The 19,685-nt window shown below is 32.7% G+C and overlaps 1 protein-coding gene across 6 annotated transcripts in view; it reads right to left on the bottom strand.

Moving 5' to 3' along the window:
• LOC411827 (protein roadkill) overlaps nt 1–19,685 on the bottom strand; it is a 167,131-nt gene that overhangs the window by 50,183 nt on the left and 97,263 nt on the right. The gene's annotated exons all lie outside the window — the stretch shown is intronic.

The following is a 19,685-nucleotide window of genomic DNA, read 5'->3' as shown; positions in this document are numbered from 1 at the left end:
GCATTTTTCGGTAGAATCTCAAGGATATATATGAATATATAGAATGGAATTATTCATACCGCTCTCGATACTATGTATACCCAGGGCTTTCAAATCAGTAATGAAACCGGGAATATCGTTTACGAATTCAGTGGTATACACAATATATCGCCGGAACGTGTGAAAGGTTTTTTTCGAGCGTGCCGAGTGTATCGGTGCTTTCATGTCACCGGAAATGGAGAACAAGCCTCTGTTCGTTGAATTACATGAAAAAGAGGTCACGAAAATGTTTTATGGGTGTTTAAGGTGGTTGTGGTCGGCGTCAATGGGACCGTGACGTCGTACCGGAATCACGCACGACGGTCGTGACATTGTGAAGAGAATACGGTATTCGTAAACTAATATAACACAAGGGTCATCTTATAATTAAAAGAAGAAAAAAAAAAATCTTTTGTAAGACGAAACTTTAGATCATGCGCACAATCTAATATTTCAAAATGCACAACACTTGTGACATTTTTGGCATAATTTCTAATCCAATTCAACCACTGTATCCAACATCGTATCAATTATTAATCAACAAGTGAAATTTTACGATCGATCTATTCTCTGCGTCGAAATCGATTCTTTAATCGAAACCAACAATTTTATATAATCATACGCATGGATGCAAGTTTAAGGTTGCGTGGATCTCGCTAGCTGATACGGATGCTGCCGTGTGTCCGTAAATTAATGTCACGCTTTGAATAACTTTCTCAAAGCGTCGGTCATCGTAAATGAACGGATTTCTGCTTCGTGATCCGTTCGATTCAAAGATGTACACGATATATAACTTTACTCATCGACAAATTAGAGAAAAAGTCTCTTTTTTTTTTCGTGAAAAAATTGCAAAAATTTGAATTCAAGTTAGAAGAAAGAAAAGAAAAAAAGTCAGTCGGTTAATAAGAATGGCCCCGGGGCGCAGGGTCCCCTTGACCCCCTTAAAAAAACGTCCCTGAGTCTCATTCGCCCCGGAGTAAGCGACGAGCGTCATGTAAACTCTATTATGCTTTTGATTCTTTTTCATTTTTCCTTTCCGTGTCAACGCTTCCTCCTCGGTGTCTGGCGTGTCGTATCGTGACGTACCTTCCAAGTGGAATCATAGTGAAAAATAAATCGAAGTCGGATTTCTCCGATTTATGCACGATATCGAACGAATTATGAATTATGTCCATTCATTCGGTAATTTTATTATATTCTATTTAAAACTTGATCGTACGCTTATGTAAAATGCATGCAAATATTTATTAAATGATTGGCGAGGTGCGCGTTGATTTTATTAATAAATCATGACACAACGTCACGTTTGATTGATTTATCGATTAATGATATAAAAAAATTGGATATGAATTTATATAATCGAAAAAAACCGAGTATCAGTCTCGAGTATGATAAAGAAAAATCCTTTTAACATCGTTAGCATAAGCATTCTAAGTTCAGCAAGAACGTGTTAAAAGCGAGGAAGTGCGAGCTTTGGTTCAAACGTTGAATTTTTTTCAACAATTAATTCGTATCCGTGAAACAAATTTCACCGAACAATTCTCACGAAACTTCCCCCCCAAAGGAACCCTCGAACTTGTCGAACGGCTACTAGTAGAATCGAAGCTCGCTAAATACAAGCGATGTGTACGCCTGCCTCGAGAAATCGTGAGTGGCTGGCAGCTGTCGTCGTAAAAGAGACAGCTTTCTTGTGTCCCGTGAGTGCCGTCTGTTCCTTTTGGACCAATCGCGTCTCTTGACCAGCTCGAATCGAACGAAAGCAAGCTCTTCTTTCATTCTCTTCAATCGTTATTTACTCTCTGTATGAATAATAATCTGTAAAGGAGATCTGCTGGTTTAGACGATCATTGTAATCGACTCGATTTTAAATAATCGAGAAACTTTGCATAAAACGGTTCTTCTCTTCACATCGAGTGCCTTGTTATTATATTCGATATCACTTTTCCAATAAGAAGAGGTAAAAATGTGGAAATTATTATTCAATGCTTAGATTAGAAATTCAATTGTAATATTAATATTATAATATTTAACGATAAGATAAATTAAAATATTAGAAATATTATTTTATGAAATTGATTGCAGTATATAAGTGAAAAAATATTTAGATCAATTTTTCGAAATATTTTGCGGAGAGGGAAGGTAAGCACTTGATACAGGTCACTTAACTTTCTCATGGCAATGCTGGCACGAGCCTGTTGCTTGAACTGAATTAATTCGCAGTTATGTCAGCGCGGTGGCGACCGAGTAATCATCGCTCTCCAAATGCGTTTATTCGGCCGATTTAGAATGATTCTAACAGAGATAGCGACACGTTTCAAAAAGATATCGTAACGCATTGATATCTTTTTATAAAAGTAAAAGAAAAAGGAATCATTTATTAAATTGATAATATTAAATCAGACATTAATACATTTATCCTGAATTATTCATTCTCCTTTTTAATTTTAAATTGGTTTTTAATTATGTAATAAAAAAATTGTTGCGTATTATTTCTAACGTTTCACTTTTTTTAAAGAAATGAATAGAAATATCGGTCTTTAAATATTCCAAGACAGGATGTATTTCTCCATTACTTCTGAATATGATTAAAAATATTTATTCTTCAAAAAATTCTATGGCACAAATAGTCCATGAAACTTTATCGTTAAAAAGGCAAAGAAAAAAAAGAAAAACAAAAAAGCCATAGAGGGATTTCGATTTCGAGATGGAATGGGCTTTCGCCTGTACGGTCCAGCTGTTTCTGTGCCCGCCATAAAAACTGGTGCGTGGCGTTCCATCGATCTTCTCTTATTTTACCTTATTTTTTTCTCTTTCTTCTCGCTTTAAATCCTCATCTGTCGCGAATTTTCAATTACAATTCGATGATTTGAAAAGCTATAATTAGATGACAAAATTTTACTCGATTTCTCGTTAGAAATATTCTAATTAGAATAGAAATATATATGTATGGATTGAATCCAATTATATTCCAAAGGAAAGAAATTTTTAATATTGCATGAAGTTTGAATCATTCGATATTTAAAAAGCCAATTCTCCTTATCTCTCTTTTTCCTCTTCCCTTTCGATTTTAATGAACTGGCGGACGAATAATTAAATTAACACGGTTGGTTCACGAGGTCTAGCCCTGGGCCAGGCGACGACTTTATTCACTGCAAATGAAAATACGAGACCCGGCTTTCTTTACGATTTTTGAAACGCGCCTTGGCTCGCTTTTTCGATTCGAGAATGATCGTGAAAATTGGACCAGCCTTCGATGCGCTGGCCGAGAGTCTGCGTGAAATTCACGGATAAATTGTAACGAGTTTCTCCTCGCGATGTGATTTAAGAAAATTGTGAGGTAACAAGATGTTGCACGCGGCGTACAATTTGTGTCATGGATCTTGATGGAATTAGTTGGACGGCGGTAGATGGCTGATAAAATTTATGTCAAAAGATGATGTAAGATGTAGTTAAATTTTATTTAAGATTTAGATTGGTTTTATAAAAATTGATGTATTTAAAAAAAACATCTATTTTTATACTTTCATTCAGAATGATATATAAAGATTTTGTATTTTATTATCGAAAATATTTTTTAAAAATCTTGAACATTTTCCATTTGTATATATATTTTGATTATTCATATTATAAAAATAATTGAATATTCATTCTATTCGAAAAAAGAAGTAATTCTTAATTTCTTTGAAACGAAAAAACTCGATAACCAAATCAAGAAATATTAAGAATTAATTTTTCACTCGATTTTAAAAAATATATAAGAATTAAAATTCCTATTTTTCCTTCAAACATCCAAACGATCCCCCTTTCTAAAAATTCACTGTTATTCCCGGCGCAAACTTTCTCCGTTTTCCATTTCACGTATTCTCCGTGCAAAACTCTCCTCTCCTCCTTGCTCCCTCCTCCACCTCTCCAATTTTCGTTCACACGTCTTTTTTCCTTCCCTCGTCCCTCCTCTCTTTCCAAGGGGCGACTTATTTGCGACCGATGCCAGAATCTGAATTCATACATACCCATTCGAGCATTATTATGCATTGTTACTCGCCCGAAGCGACACGAAGAAGCCCGCGCTTTCAATGCGGACCGCCACGAGTGTCACGACAGGGATGAACAATGAGCCCTTCTCCCATGCGGCTCTCCTCATGTCCCTCCACCACAGCCAGGCGAAAAACTTTCTAGCCTGTTTTCGTGAAATAAATCCCGAATACGACGTTCCGTGGAGTTAATCTTATGCGGGTTTGCAGATGGTTTGAGATCCGTTGTGGTTGCCTCGGTTTAACGATTTTGCGGTTTCGATGCCGATGGACCGAGCGATAAATATTAATTCGTCGGATTTTTATTTATGCGTTTAATTTGATAATTTAAATTTAAAGTTATTATCGACGATTATTCATCTGATCTTTTTGCAAAAATTTCTAAACAGACTTGGAATACGTTAAAATGTATATTTTATTCAATTCTTATATTGATTTAATCTCGATTTTTTTTTTTAGAAATTTCTAAAAGTTTAATAGTGGAGAAAATTGAAAAGATAGAGATCAAGATACTTTTACGCGTACGTTAAAAATTGAAGGAATATACAAAGCATTTTATAATGAACTCCCTTGAAAGTTTAAAATATTAAATTTGAGGTGAATAAAATGGAGTCAAAGGTATTGTTGAAAAGAGGATTAAAGTGGTAACATCGATGATTATGTATCTAAAGAAACTAAATGCAAGGATCATAACACTTTTTTAAAAGTTGACAAATGAAGCAGAAAAAGATTAACTTGAAAACTTCAAACGAGTACAAAATATTTTCACAATCTGTCACTTTTTTACAACGCAAAATTCTACAATACTATAACATTAAAATTATCTAAAATTTAAAAGTGAAGCTACAAATTGAACGAATAAATATTTAAAACTTTAAAAAAGGAATATTCTAAATTATCCTTCCCAGAATAAACTTTAAATCCGTTTAAATTTCAATTCTTTATAAATCTTTATAAATATCGTAAATACATGAAATATTTTATTTCAGAATGCTATGAAAATTTGAAGCAGAGAAAGAGCTATTCACGGGATAGCGAGAAAAGTAGGAGGGAGAGTACGTTAAAAAGAGTTAATATTAAAATTACCTACAATTCGAAGACACCCGATTTACACCAGGAATCCTCGCCTAACTATTCGTAAATAGCGAAGGGTTAACCCATTCTCCTCCAACAATAAACGCGCAAGCTATAATTTAGAATGAGTTGGAACACGTCCCCTGTGGCAACCCCTTCGCTCCATTTGCACACTTTCGAATATCGATACGATTCTTTCGCTTTTCTTTTTCCCTTTCTCTTTCCCTTTTTTTCGTATCCACGCGCATGAAAGGAGAAGCGGAAACGCGTGCTTCCTGTTCGATATTAAAAAAGTTTCTGAAATTTTTTTTTCACCAACTTTCCAACGCTGATTTTTAACGGCAATTCGAATTGTTTTCAGAGGGATTTCACGTGGTTGTGTTTGGTTTTATCCGATTGGTTCCGATTCATCGATTATCGATGAGTTTATCCCCCCTTTCTCTCTCTCTCTCTCTCTCTCTCTCTCTCGTAGGAGATGGTATACACACAGCCGTGAAATCGATGGAGAGTCAAAGTAAACGTGTTTCGAAAGTCAGGACCAAACGGCGGAAATTTCGAAAGCGGAGGACACGATGGTTTGTTCAGGGTCGTGTGAAATATGTATTATCTTTATTTCTCTTGGATTTATTGTCGTCACGTTTCTTTTTTATGGATTTTATCAGAGGGAGGAAGTGAACAAAAGAAAGGAGTGAATTTCTTTTTCATAATTTCTAACGAATAAAAGTTGCTCTAAGTTAGTCTAATAAAATCAGAAATTGAATAATAGATATTTTTTAAGGCGCTCTTAATAAATTATTTTATAAATTTTTGGTTTGGGTAAACAAAGAATTATTCTTTGTTTTCGTTCATTTATATTATGAATGTGTTACATTGTCATTTTAAAATGTCAATAAATGTATGATAAAATATTAAAAATTACTATTAAAATCGTTCTATCGTATATCTTTAATGTTGAAATATAAAAGATTACAAAACTAGAGAATTTTAATTAATTATTCTAAATATAGGAAAAATAGATATTATAATTTATTATTAATATATATTTAACTTTACCAATTATCATTTTTCCAAGAATTTTTTGATTAATTCAATCAGGAATTATATTTATTATAAAAACATTAATAAACTTTATATATAATGAATTTAAAGTTGTTTCAAAATCTAAATATCAATCTAATATTATTATTTTTATTAGACTAATATTTTATATCATAATTGCTAATATTTTTAGTTTAATCCCTTATGTTTTTACACTAACAAGACATTTACTTTTAAATATAATTTTATCATTAACATTATGATTTAGATTTTTAATCTACTTAATAGATATAATGATAAAATGATACTTGAAATAGATTCAAATGATGTAAATATAAAGAATTTACAGATTTATTTTTTTTAATTCTTTAAATCAATTAATGATTGATTCTCGATTAAATTTTCAAATTTAAGTTCAAATATACAATACAAAACTTAATATGAAAAATTAAATTAACAATAACCACGTATAATATAATAATAGAATCTCCAATTGATCTTAAAGTTTCTTTCACACTTTGCAAATAGAAATTTTCTTTCGTATATTTCTCTTTCGCCACGTTTAACACGGCGCGAACACTCTCTTTCCCGCCACGCAATCACAATCCTAGGACCCTGAACAAACTTTGTCCACCGTCCAATTAAACCGTCAGTCCCATTTAAACCTCGCCTCTTCCACAACCAGCTCCTCCATCGACTCGTTCTCCATCCCTCGTCTGATGGAAATTTCCACCGATCCTTTTCCCCTTGATCCTCGGGGACGCGGCACGAAATCTAGGGTGTCCGTTACGAGTGTGCATAACTCGCCTAGTATCGATAAGGAACGAGACGAAACGTGCGAAAAAAAGGATAGGAAGGGACGAAGCGTGTGTATTGGGTCGGAATGGAAAGTTTTCGCATTTTACATGGGACGTCGTTACGTAACGTTCCGTCAAAACTTTTCCAACTACGATTATCGAATTAAGCGAATAATCAAATACAAGTTAACTGCTATTCATACGATAATTTCTTATTTCGAACGATCGATTTCGAAATCTGATCAAAGGATATTAGATCCCAAAATAGGATAAAATTTATTATTATTGTATCATACACTCTCCCTAACCTAACCTAATCCAATCGAAATCTCAACGAAACACTGCTCTTCTTGCTCTTGTCGAAACGCACATAACCTAAACATAACCTAATCGAAGAGAAGAAAGCTTCGATCAAAAATCATCGAACTCGAAACACTTTTATCCTTCTTCCCCTAATGAAAAATTTTTATAACCACAACCGTAGCTACCGTAACACAACTCCCATCAACGAAACACTCAATATATACGTATATATAAATATATATATATATACACACGCCAGTTGTGTCGCCCGGTACGAGCCCGAGTTTCGGGCGTTGTTCCAGTTTGGCCGCTAATATTGCGTGGAAAGTGGCGGGGGGAGGGGGGAGAGACAGAGGAAGAGGAGCAGGGAGGGGGAAAGGTTCTTGTACGGAGGCGGAGGAGGCAAGGAGAGGGTCTGGTGGAGATGGTGACTGTGCAGGGTGGAAGAAACTACCGCCGTTCGAGGCACGGGGGGGTATATAATAGGCGGCCGGAGGAGGGGAGGGACAGAGAGACGAATAGAGAGACACAGGGAGGATGGAGGGGTGGGCTAGGTGATTGTGTTAGAGCGAGGCAGAGCGAGGAATGGAGGGTTCAGACGAGGTCAGGTCACGGGACGAGCTGCTGTGCTCGGTCGATAGAACGAAGCAACCACCTATGCTCGCACACCATGCCAGCTATGGCGAATAAACTCGTGTACGTGTGTTTACGTGTGTACAACACGTTACGTCTCGCAAGCATTGGAAGCGTTTCGCCGCTCTTTCCTCTTGTTGGATTTGGAGAATTGTTTTCTTCTTTTTCTTTTTTTCCTTCGAATGATGGATCTCGTTTTTTTCGAACGAATCGAAAATTCGAAGTCAATGAACTTTCCTCGATCGAAAGTTTCGATTCGTTGTTGCCTAGGTCAGTGATCTTTGGATTGGAAATTCTTTATGCTTGGGTTGAACGATCTTTGACTGAGGATTTTGACTTCAAGCGATAATATTATATTGAGAAGAAGAAAATTCGATTTCTATCAAACATTGATGGAATCATTGATCCCGATAAGAAGCGATATTCGATGATTCTTTTATCGAAATAACAATGATAAAACATTCAAGATCACCGATTTGATTCGAGTTTCTAACAAAATTGAAACTTTTAACGTTGATATCAAATATATAAATCAAAAATATTATTCATTACATTAGACAATTATTGTTTCAGATTTATTCATAATTAAAATCTTATTGTTAGAGTTAAATAGATTTTAGTCGAAATAAAATTGTTTTCCAAACAAATCCCAACCGAATATATAAATTCACCCTTGAGGATACAGAGTTCTCTATTCCACTCTCTCCCCACGGATCTCCCCTGATTGAACAGTGGTCGAAAATAAAAGCATCATAAAAGTATCCATTCGCTGAATAGAAACAGCTCGATGCAGACTAATCGAGCGGCCAGATATTTGTCGATCGAATGTAAATCACTCGTTCTCGACTTTAAACCGTTTCTTAAATGATCTGGCTTCGAGACAGAAAGATACATCATTGATGAAGTTTACGATTCAACTGAACGATTATGAAACTATCTTTTTTGGGAGGTTCGTAATATTAAGTTATGTTGCTTCTTTAAAGTAAAATGTGCGAAATAATTTGTACGAGATATCTTTCAAGGGAAAAATTTTATTGTTCTTGTCAAAGATATTTGGATTTTTAACGAGTTTGTTTAAACACGAAAAATCAAACATTGCAACGTGTTATCAAATATTTCGTAAGAAGATGTAATTTCGGAGTATAATGCAAGCTCTTTTGTTCCTCAAACAAAGCTTTTTTAAAAAATTCTCTTTTGAACGAAAAATAAATTATTTAATTCTTCAAACGAAATTTTATAATTTTTAATGCGATGCAATTTATTATTTTTTATAAAAAAATAATACTAATATTTATTGCAATTTGAAATTTGTAAAATTGATTCTATAAAATATCCTATTCCACATTTCTAAACTAACGATTTTTCGACACAAACAATTTAATATATTTTTGTGAGAAATATCGAATCAATCAGAAATTCTATATCTCCATTTAAAGTATTAAACCTTCATATGACCTTTACTTGTCCATCTATAGAAAAACTATTTATACTTCATAATGTTATCTCTATCCATCTCCTTTTGTCACGATATTCTTTTCTTAAAAGATATTTTACTGTATTTAGATACAACATACATTCATATTATTTTCGAAATATCATCCGTTTGATGAATATTATTTCTATTTTATGATTGAATTAATTTCATTAATTAATTAAAAAATTACTTTATTCCCAATCATTTCATAATCTCGTTCAAAGTATTTTAACTTTAATGGATTACATTCTACCAATCAACGTTCTAAATATTACTTCTTCCTTATTCATTGTAAAAATTAAATATGTTATTATTAATAGTACAAAAAGATATTACAATAATAAATTTAGATTGCAATATAGAAAACTATATAAGTATTTTTCTCAAAAAAAAAAAAAAAAATAATTCGCAACAAAGAAAACAAAGGATGGTAACATTGCCACACTGTTTGGAGGAATGTTCGACCTCACGTGTGGCCGTTTCCCGCACTTCCTCGTCCGGTCTGCTCGCCTCGTGGAAGACCTCGATAAGGTCGCATTAAGGATTCAGGAATGGCACGACGACGACGACGACGACGGCGCAGCATCGCGAGAACACGCGAGCCGAGGCGAGTTGGAGACGGTCCAAGAGGAGTTGGTGCCAGATGTGGAAAAAGGAAAGCTCAAGAAGCGCGATGGAAACGGATGAATGCCTGTTAGGCAACCGGTAAACGATCGATACCGCGTTAACGTGCCATTTGTACCATTTCTTCTTCTTCTTCTTCTTCTTCTTCTTCTTATTCTTCTTCTTTTTTTTTTTTGGCACGCGTGTTTTATTTAGAGACTGAAATAGAGGCGAGATATAACGTAAGAAGAATCGTGCGTTTCGTTTTTACTTTTCGACAAAATTGATTTACTTTATCTTCTGGTTTATTTGTATCGTTCAAATATACGTTATTTTATCGTGTACTCTTTTTACGTAAGATTTCAGCAGATGTTGGGACATAATTGAGCCGTTTATTGCGATGATGAACGTTTTAATCTCAAATAGAATGTGAAAATTCAACGTGATATATAAGAAATAATCACTGTAATAAGTAAAAATAAAAAAATATTGTATGACTAATTGACAAGATATGAAATTTATATATCTTATCTTTTGATAATTAGACATTGATATTTTCTTGCAATATAAAATATTTTCTCTCTTTTTTTTTTTTAGGTACTTAAAAGATTATCTTCAAGATTCACGAGCATTAAGAGAATATTTTTTTTTAATCTACGTCCGTGATTAAATTTTATAGGATATTTAATAGAAAATACGATTTCATTTTAAATTTTAAATTTCTTTCGACTCGATTAATCCTTTTTTTTTTTTTTTAACAAAAAAAATAAGATTTAAAATTTCAATTCTTCTCAATTAACAAGATAATCATTTACAAGTTTTACAAGTTTTCAGTTTCAATTGGTCCAAAAAAACTTGTTAAGCGAAATATCAGTCCAATATATTCCAAAATTCCCTCGTCCACTTAATCTCCAACGTTTGCAATAAAACTAAAAGAATCTCGATTCCTTTCTTCAGATCTTTCTTGCCACGGATCGAACGACGATCGTGGAAATGACTTTTACGATAAAACGGAGTCAAAGTCAAGACACGGGATCTGACACGGACCTCGCTCAACTCGGTCAAGGCAGAAGACCGTTAGAGCTCGCAGGACACACTTTGTACACACGGTGTGAAGGGGGGAAAGAGACCGCGAGTATCGCACTTTCGAGCGAGCAGAAGCTGTCGAAGATGATGACACGATCGATCGACCCGAGCTTGCATCCATTGAAATGGATTCGATGGAAAAGAGCCGATTTTCGAATTGATTTTTTTATAATGAAAAAAGAATTAATTATACAGATGAAATAAGTAAAAAAAGGAGCAAGAAAATTTCGTCAAAAGACGTACCTCAAAAATTTTTAATAAACGCAAAAAATTAATCCCTTCCTGGCGAGTAGTATAAATTTCGAAAATTTACAAAAGTTTGAAAGCTTTCGAAAACGTGCATCCCTTTGTTCGAAGATAATAGTCGAGTATTACACGCGCGTTTCCCAACTTATTTCAAACTATCGCGAGTAAAGAACGGGTGGGTAGTATTTTAATTAAAACCGAGTGACCCAGTTTGCTCAAAATAAATTCTTAAAAAAAAAAAAAAAGGAAGAAAAACGTTTATTCAATTGAGCTTGCTAACAGCTAGGCTCCCATTGACTAATTCGACAGGGATATCCTTGATTTTTTTTTTTAATTCTGGTTTAAACGATTCTCTTCGAAATTGGATCTGTAAGCCAATTTAAGATTATGGGAGAAAGAAGGATTATTAAGAAAGGGGAAGAAAGGAAAAACGTTTAATGATTGAGAAGCAGTGAGCATTGTAATGGAAGCAATAATGTTGTAAGGTCAAGGTGATCTAACGAAACGCCTTAGAAATTGGTCCAAGCGAGCTCAAATTAACCTCAATTAGAACGAAGGCAAGTAGAGTGTTGAACAGTGTTTGCATTCTCTTTCTTTTTTACTTTAAAAAAAAATATAACAGAGCTCATAAATATACGTCAATTTAATAAATTATGAGATTGGTGCAGTTTTTTTTTTATTGTTCCTCCCATTTTTCTTCAATAAATTGATAATTATTATTGATTATTTATACAATAAATAGAAGTATTTTTTTGATGAAGCTTATAAGATTTCTTCTTTTTGAAATTATGTTTGAATTGACTCTAATCTTTTTCATAATTCATTTTCTCCCTATGATAGTAATAAAATTAAAAATAATAAAACTCTAACTGCATATAAAGAATATATTATTTCATTTGAAACTTGTGAACTCATGGACGTTAATAAGTAGATGTTAATAGGTTTTACGTGATAAGTAATATTAATTTTGAAATGAAACTTTTTTTCTCTCTCTGCGGATACTAAAAAGAATATAAATACAAGAATATGCAGGAACCAAGGACGAAGAGAATTAAGGACGTTCTTGCTGAGAAACAGTTTATACGATCCATTATTTCAACTCAACGCCGAATTTAAAGTGTTCAATACTCCATGCTTTTTGCCAGAGCAGAATTGATGAAACATCTGATCACTCAACAAAGATAAATTCACCAATTTCTTTTGCCTTTCTATTATAACAATTTTGTTATTGGCATTGAAAAATATATATATACACTTTCCTAATTTTCATCATCACTTCACCAATATATTTAATTTCACGATTAAATGTATATGATTATAGCAAAAAATGGAATGAAGAATCGTCAAATTTTGCGTTTCTTTCGTGAGAAAATTTAATAAAATAAACTTTTCATCGGTTGAAAAATTTACTCCCCAGAAACTCGTTTAATCCATTAGCGACCAATGACACTTGCTCTTCTCGCGGAGCGTGGAAGGCTTGTTTCGTCCGCAATAAAAATGGGGTCAAACCCCTCTTGTGGGCCAAGGTGTCGCACGTGTTAGGTGATCTCCACTTTCAGTAACAATCGCACGTCCGCGAGAATTATTAATCGTACGTATACACCGTTTGTCGAGATACCGATCTTGAGAGAATGCTGCGTTTCAATCGTCTTTCGATCCATCATCAACTCTTCCAATTCTTTGCTTTTCCTTTTTCGAAATTTTTCGAATTAAAAAAAGTGATCGGTTCAGAGATTATTGTGGAAGAATTTAAAGTGGAAGAAAAAATGAGTCGAGAGAGACAATTTTTATAATAATTATTGCAAAAGGATTTTTAAATCCAAATTTTTCTCTCCGCAATTTATTCTCTATAACGCTTTTCCTTCCATAAATGTATATCAAAAGCGTTGGTCGGCGAAATATCGATCAAACGACGGCCGTTTGAATGATAACACGGTCGATATCCAATGATTTCCTCCACGCTAAAAATCCCTTTGTCGAATGTATAACATCAGAGGCTTGCGTCTGAGGGGTGCAACCCTCAAACGGATATTCCAATGCGATGTTGTCGAGAGCGATTCTGCGGATCGGATATACACAAGGGATGCGTGCAGGCCATTAATCTAGAAAAAAAAAAAAAAGGACGAAACGAAGAAAAAGAGACGGGAGGGAGAAAAAAAAATGGAGAAAATCGTCAGTTTGTGTCCTGTGAGGTTTTATAATACATAGAAATGGGAATGAAATGAAAAGAGAAGAGAAGTGAAGGGAATAGATTTTTTAAGATGAACGAAAATTGTGTAAAATTGTCGACGATATTTTCGAATTTAGATAATTTAGGAAAATTTGGAGGCAATCGTCTGCTTTCGACAGACATTTTTGAATAACATTTTGTCTTTGAATGCGACGTAGATTCGAAATTTTGAAAAAAAAAAATGGTAAATTTTAATATATTTTGACGATAATATGGATTGTAAAATTTTGATTATATTTTATTTATCATAATCAAAAATTTTAACGTTTTGATCAAATTGTTTGTTTTAAAAATTTTTGAAATTTGAGTTTAAAACGTGATATGTGAAATTATTTGTTTTGGGTTGTTTGAAAATTATTTTGCACAAAATGTAAACAAAAATTATAGATCTTTATCGATTATTGTTACGTATTGTTATGTTTGATAATTCGAGCGTAGAAGTAAAAATGAAAATGAAAATGAAAAATGAATAGAATATTATTGATTGATTATTATTATTGATTTTTCTGCTAAATAAATGAGTTTTTTAACTTCATCTTGGATCGATTAATTATCTTGTTTTCTCGATGTATGAAAATTAGTCATGCACACGTCTACATACGTACATTTTTTTGTCCTATTTTTTATTTTTGCGTTTTTTATCGCATGCGTTCGTTCAATAAGTGTCAATAAACACTTTAATCCTTCATTTATTCGCTAAATAAAATTTTAATATTCTCATATTTTAAATTCAATGTCAAATTTATATTTGAATTCCACGTTGAACTTCAGAACTCTAAGTCGAAGTCGAACTGTATAATTTTATTTAATTTTGGGATCAAGTTCCATTTGAAATCATCGAGTAAATAATTTACCAAAATTTTTAAATTCTCTATTAACCATAATTACAATTAACACACAACATATTGAATTTATTATTCTTACCATTGCACTCCTACATTTTTCAATCTATTTTAAGATTAATAATATTTTAAACGAAAATAAACATATACATGCAATACAATAAAGAAAAAAAAAAAAAAGAAAGAAACTACGTACCTAAATAAAGAAAATTATCTTAATAAATCAATGACAAAAATGATTTTTCTTCTCCCTTCTCCGATCTTCAATCCGTTATTACGCTAAAAAAGAAAAAAAGAAAAGAAAAAAAAATTACTAAAAAGTCGCAAGGCTCCCCATTTCCCCCTATTCCCGCGACTCGCCCTTATTCTCGCCAATAAAACAGCTTAACAAGGTCCGCCACTCGGCCTAATTTCCACGTAAGGTATTTTCTGTTCACGGACGTCCCTGTCACCAAAGTGTCTACCGAGTGAAATTCTTCTCCCTGATCCACCGAGCCGTGTCTCATAGCGAATTAACGGAACGTCGATAATTAAAAGGCGAGTGAAAAAAGGAGGAGGAAGAATATTCGCGGTTTGATCGAGAGGGATTTAATCCTCCCTGAGATTTCCAACGACAGAATGGAGAAATCTTGATCGAAATCTTTTATGATTTGTTGCCACGTTTTTAGAAATCGACAACGAGTTGATTTGAAATTTCTTTTTTTCCTTTTCTTTTTGTTGTACAATAATTTGTATTAAAATTTCTTACATCATTTTTGTAAAGAAAATTGAAGATGATTTGAAATTTTTTATTTCTTTTATTTAATTTATATTTTAATAATTGTTTGATAATTGGAAGAAATTTCTGGGTTGTTAGAATAGGATTTTCTAATCAAAGAAAAGTAAAAAAAAAAAAAAAAATATAATACAACATCTTGAACGAGAATTCAATTTTCATGATAAATTAAATGTCTTCTTACCTTAACAAGATTTTACATTTAATTTAATTTTCTATAAAAAGATTTTTAAGAGAATTTCATTTAAAAAATACAAATAAGATATTTTTAATTTTCTATTCTATCAAAAAAATTTTGTACTAATCTCATAATTTTTCACTTTATTTTTATTAATTTTATGATTCTCTTATAAAATATATATATAAGATATAATCTTCCATTTTATTTTCATCGATTTTTTTGTAATGAAAAAAAATTTCTTCTCTCCTTTTTCCAAGAAAAAAATGATTTCGTAACTTTACATTTTGTATCACGTAAAATTGTCTTTTTATATCGTGCAAACAATGAGAGCACACACACTGTCAGATGCATGGCCGTACGATCCAGATTGAATCGATTAGCGTATCCTCCTCTGCAGTGCAAATATTTATCCGTTGTATACACCTCGGTTGAAATCGATTTGCCGAGCTTGGCCACCTTCCCAATTTCCTCCTATCGACAATAAACTGTATCAAACCGTTTCTGAACTCAATCTTTCCGCAGTCTCCGCCCGCTATCAAATATATTTCCACGTCAATAAGCTTTCTCCGTCTTCACCAGGTGAATTCAACCTTCGAGTTGATCGATCGACGTTGCATTCGGTTAACATTCTCCACACTTTCGCTCTGGCTTCGATCACAGAGAACCTTTATACATCCTTTCTTTAATATTAGCTATTATAGGTATAAAAAATAAATCTGTACTTTCTTAATTATAGAATTTATGAGAGTCATTTCTCAGAGTGTTTATAGATCAGAGATAATAGAATGGTTTGTTTGTTTTTTTTATAGCAAAAATTGCATTACTATCCTTTTTTTTATCCTCCATTAGATATATCCATTAGATTATAAAAATAGAGAGAACAAAATTTATTACTTTGAGAAATATTGGAATTGATAATTGAAAAATAATAATAATATAATTTTCAATTGATTGAAAACTACATATTGTGTTTTAATAATTGAAAACGAGTAATTTATTAATATCAGTTATTCAGATATCTTTCCAAAAATATTATCTACAAATAGATAATGGAGAATAAATTCGCTTGAAGGTTTAAAAAATGCATTTGTCACTTTTTATACCGTGCTGTTAACAGTTGCAACGACGGAGTCGAGAGTCTGTAAATCTTGCAATACAGCCGCGTACAGGTGATGTTTAGTGGCCGTGGCCAGAACGTAATTCTGATTGAGACATACGGCTGGTGAACCAAGGGTCAAACGTTATCGCGTAGTACTACGTGGTGGTTCAAAGCCGTTTCTAGAATCTGGTGGAACGGTTGATTAATTAACGGTGGTTCAGGCAGAGTCATGGTCCCAATTATCTGAATTCATGCGTGTCAATGATTCAAATTGTGGATGGACTATAGACTTTGGAGGAACAACAATAACTTTCCAAGTAAGCTAACTTTAAACAAAGTAACCTATATCAGTGTTGAATATCTTGGAGTGTAAAGCTTTACAATTTTGCAGTTGGAATAAAGTTAGTAATTTTAATACAAAAAGTATGATGGGAAAATATTTGTTGTGTGTTATATACACTTTGACCTAATCTAACTTAACTTGAAACTTGGTTTAAATCTTTACAGTTTCATGACAGAGTTATTCTTCTTTATGCAAAATATATTTATTATTTAATTTAATATAAACTATTATTGTAGGTAGTTTTAATGTTATAATAATGGTATTTTCTGTATGAGGGCAAGAAAACTAGATGACTGGTTTGATGATTGATTTAAAAATATATTCATTAGCATTGTAAATCAATATAAAATGCTGCAAAAAAGACACGTGTACATTAGATTAGAAACATATTAGATTTCTATACTACTAACAATTTTATTTAGAAATCCCTGTTAATATTCATTACATTTATAATTTTGTTTTAATAATCATTTCATATTTTTTTAGCAGTTAAAATTATAAATTTTTAATTTTTTATTCTCATGTTTAGATAAAATAGTACTAAAAATATGCAGATTCTGTATCTAAATATTTATCTTCATTATATCGTAATTATCGTTTGAAAATCATATCTGAAAAATTGAAAAGGAAAATCAATAAATCATCAATAAACATTAATTTGATACTTTATAAAACAAAGAAAATATATTCCAACAATTTGACTAAATATTACATACAATTTAATTACATATACATATACAAAACGAATTAATGAAGAAAAACCTAACCTAGCTATGCGTCTTTATTATTAAACAGAAATATATATATAATATAATAATATATAATAATATAAATAATATAAAATATATATATAATATAATTGCATATACATTACACATTCGATTGTTTTAATACGATTAAGCAAAGAATAATCAAGATGTGAACAAATTTTCAATTTACCTGTATATAACCTGTATATTTCACTTTCTTTCTTTCTTTTTGTTTCTTTTACATATTCCACAAAGGATAAACTTAATCTGAGCTACATCCATTTACCTTTATATATAATACGCTTAAATTATTCTATTCCTTTTCCACGATCATCCAACGTAAAAATAACGAGGGAAATGTATCTTTGGAGGAACTTCGTTTTTAGAAACGATCCGAAGAGGGCAGCATCAGCGATTTCATGGAATGCAAATCTCGCGAAATGGAATCCGCGCTATGGCGGAATTAATAAGCGACGAGGGGGAAGTAAGCAAAAGGAAACTAAGTTTTACGATTATTCCACCCTGCTCTGAGAGCATAACGAGCTTCCATCGTGGATTTTTACAAAATGAGGAGAGATAGCCTTTGCTTGCCACGGTGCTGTTACACGCGAATTCTTTCCACTTTTTCCCCACTGTGTATACCGCTTTCTTAATGAGCGAACGTTACGCTTAATCGAGGCGCTTCGACTGTGCGCCTCTGTTACGTGATCTCATCGTGCGTATATTTTAATAGGCGAATTAATATGATGCTTATAATCCGAGGAAGTTGATGTTTATAATTGAAACAATTATTTTTTTTATTCTCTTTCGTGAGACTGGTTTTAAATATCTATTCATCATATTCGTCTATTTTTAAACATCGAAGAAATATTAAACCTTTCCTTTTTCCACCAATCATCGAGTCGCCTCGTTTAAGCGTAGTTGTAATTTGTCAATTTATCGAGAGATCCTTAGCGCCATCTACAGAAATATTTTAATAATTTATACTGTCTTTATGCTTCGTCTATAATAATTAGTATATAAATTATATTCATTTTTAAATTAAATAGTATTTTAAACTTAGCTTAAAATAAATAAATATATATATAATAGAAAAATTGGTTTGTTCACGTATCAAAACTGTTCCACCAAAAAATAAAATGGCGAGAATTTATTTACACATTCCTTTTCAACTTTACACAAAGGATAAACATAAATATATTTATTATTACCCTACATCATTAAAATACGCGCGATTTTAATATATCCATGAAACGTTTCATCGATTTACAAACAATAAAAGTTTGCATAGGACGAATTGCTTCGGAATCTTAAATTGCCAGCCTAATAAATAAAGGCTCAGCCGTCGAGCACATCTCATTAATACATATTAACGCATTATGGACGTGTCGTATCGTCGATATCAAAATGTATAACCACTCCTCTTCTAATCCCAATTATTTTACATCAAAAAAGTGCATCCCTACTGAAAATGATCTCGCAGCAAAGTGCAAAGATCCAGGTTATAAAAAAACGGTGTCAAGAGGAGGATTAACGAGAGAAGATCCACCAGAGGAAGGTAGAACACATTCTAATTGTGCGTGGATGAAGGCCTGCCCTATATATCTTCCACTCCTCAATCATTGATCCCCCCCCTCCCCTCGAGATCGTTAATTGCTTTCTCGCTTTCGTTTCCCGAAAATTCCGTTCCTAAGCGAACACCAGGCGGGAAATTTCGGGCGGGGGGATCGATTTACCAGCCTTGAACGCGAATTTGGAAATCGGCCATTATGATTGGAGTGTCATTGCCGGCGACTTTGATTTGTCCTTAACCCCGTTCCACGAACGGCAGAAATTCTGCGGTAAATTGCGGGTGAAATAATAAATAAATCTATCCAATGGAAATGGAACGGATGGGGGGAGGGATTTTTACAAGTGCTTTTCAAAATGAGATGAGATTTCGTCTCCCCTCGAGCGATGTAAGTTTCGATGATATTCGAGGTTAAATATTGGGATTATTTTGGTACGTTTTTGAAATTTATTTTCTCGCGGATGTGGATATATTTGTAAAATGTAAAAGATACTTGAAAAACGAGAAATATATGACAAGCTTGGAGATATAAAGATACATATAGAATGGTATATAATTTTAATTGTAAAGTAATTTTTCGATCTAAAAACAAA

Source organism: Apis mellifera, linkage group LG15, assembly GCF_003254395.2.
Source record: "Apis mellifera strain DH4 linkage group LG15, Amel_HAv3.1, whole genome shotgun sequence".
NCBI lineage: Eukaryota > Metazoa > Arthropoda > Insecta > Hymenoptera > Apidae > Apis > Apis mellifera.
This window is presented reverse-complemented; position numbering and strand designations above follow the sequence as displayed.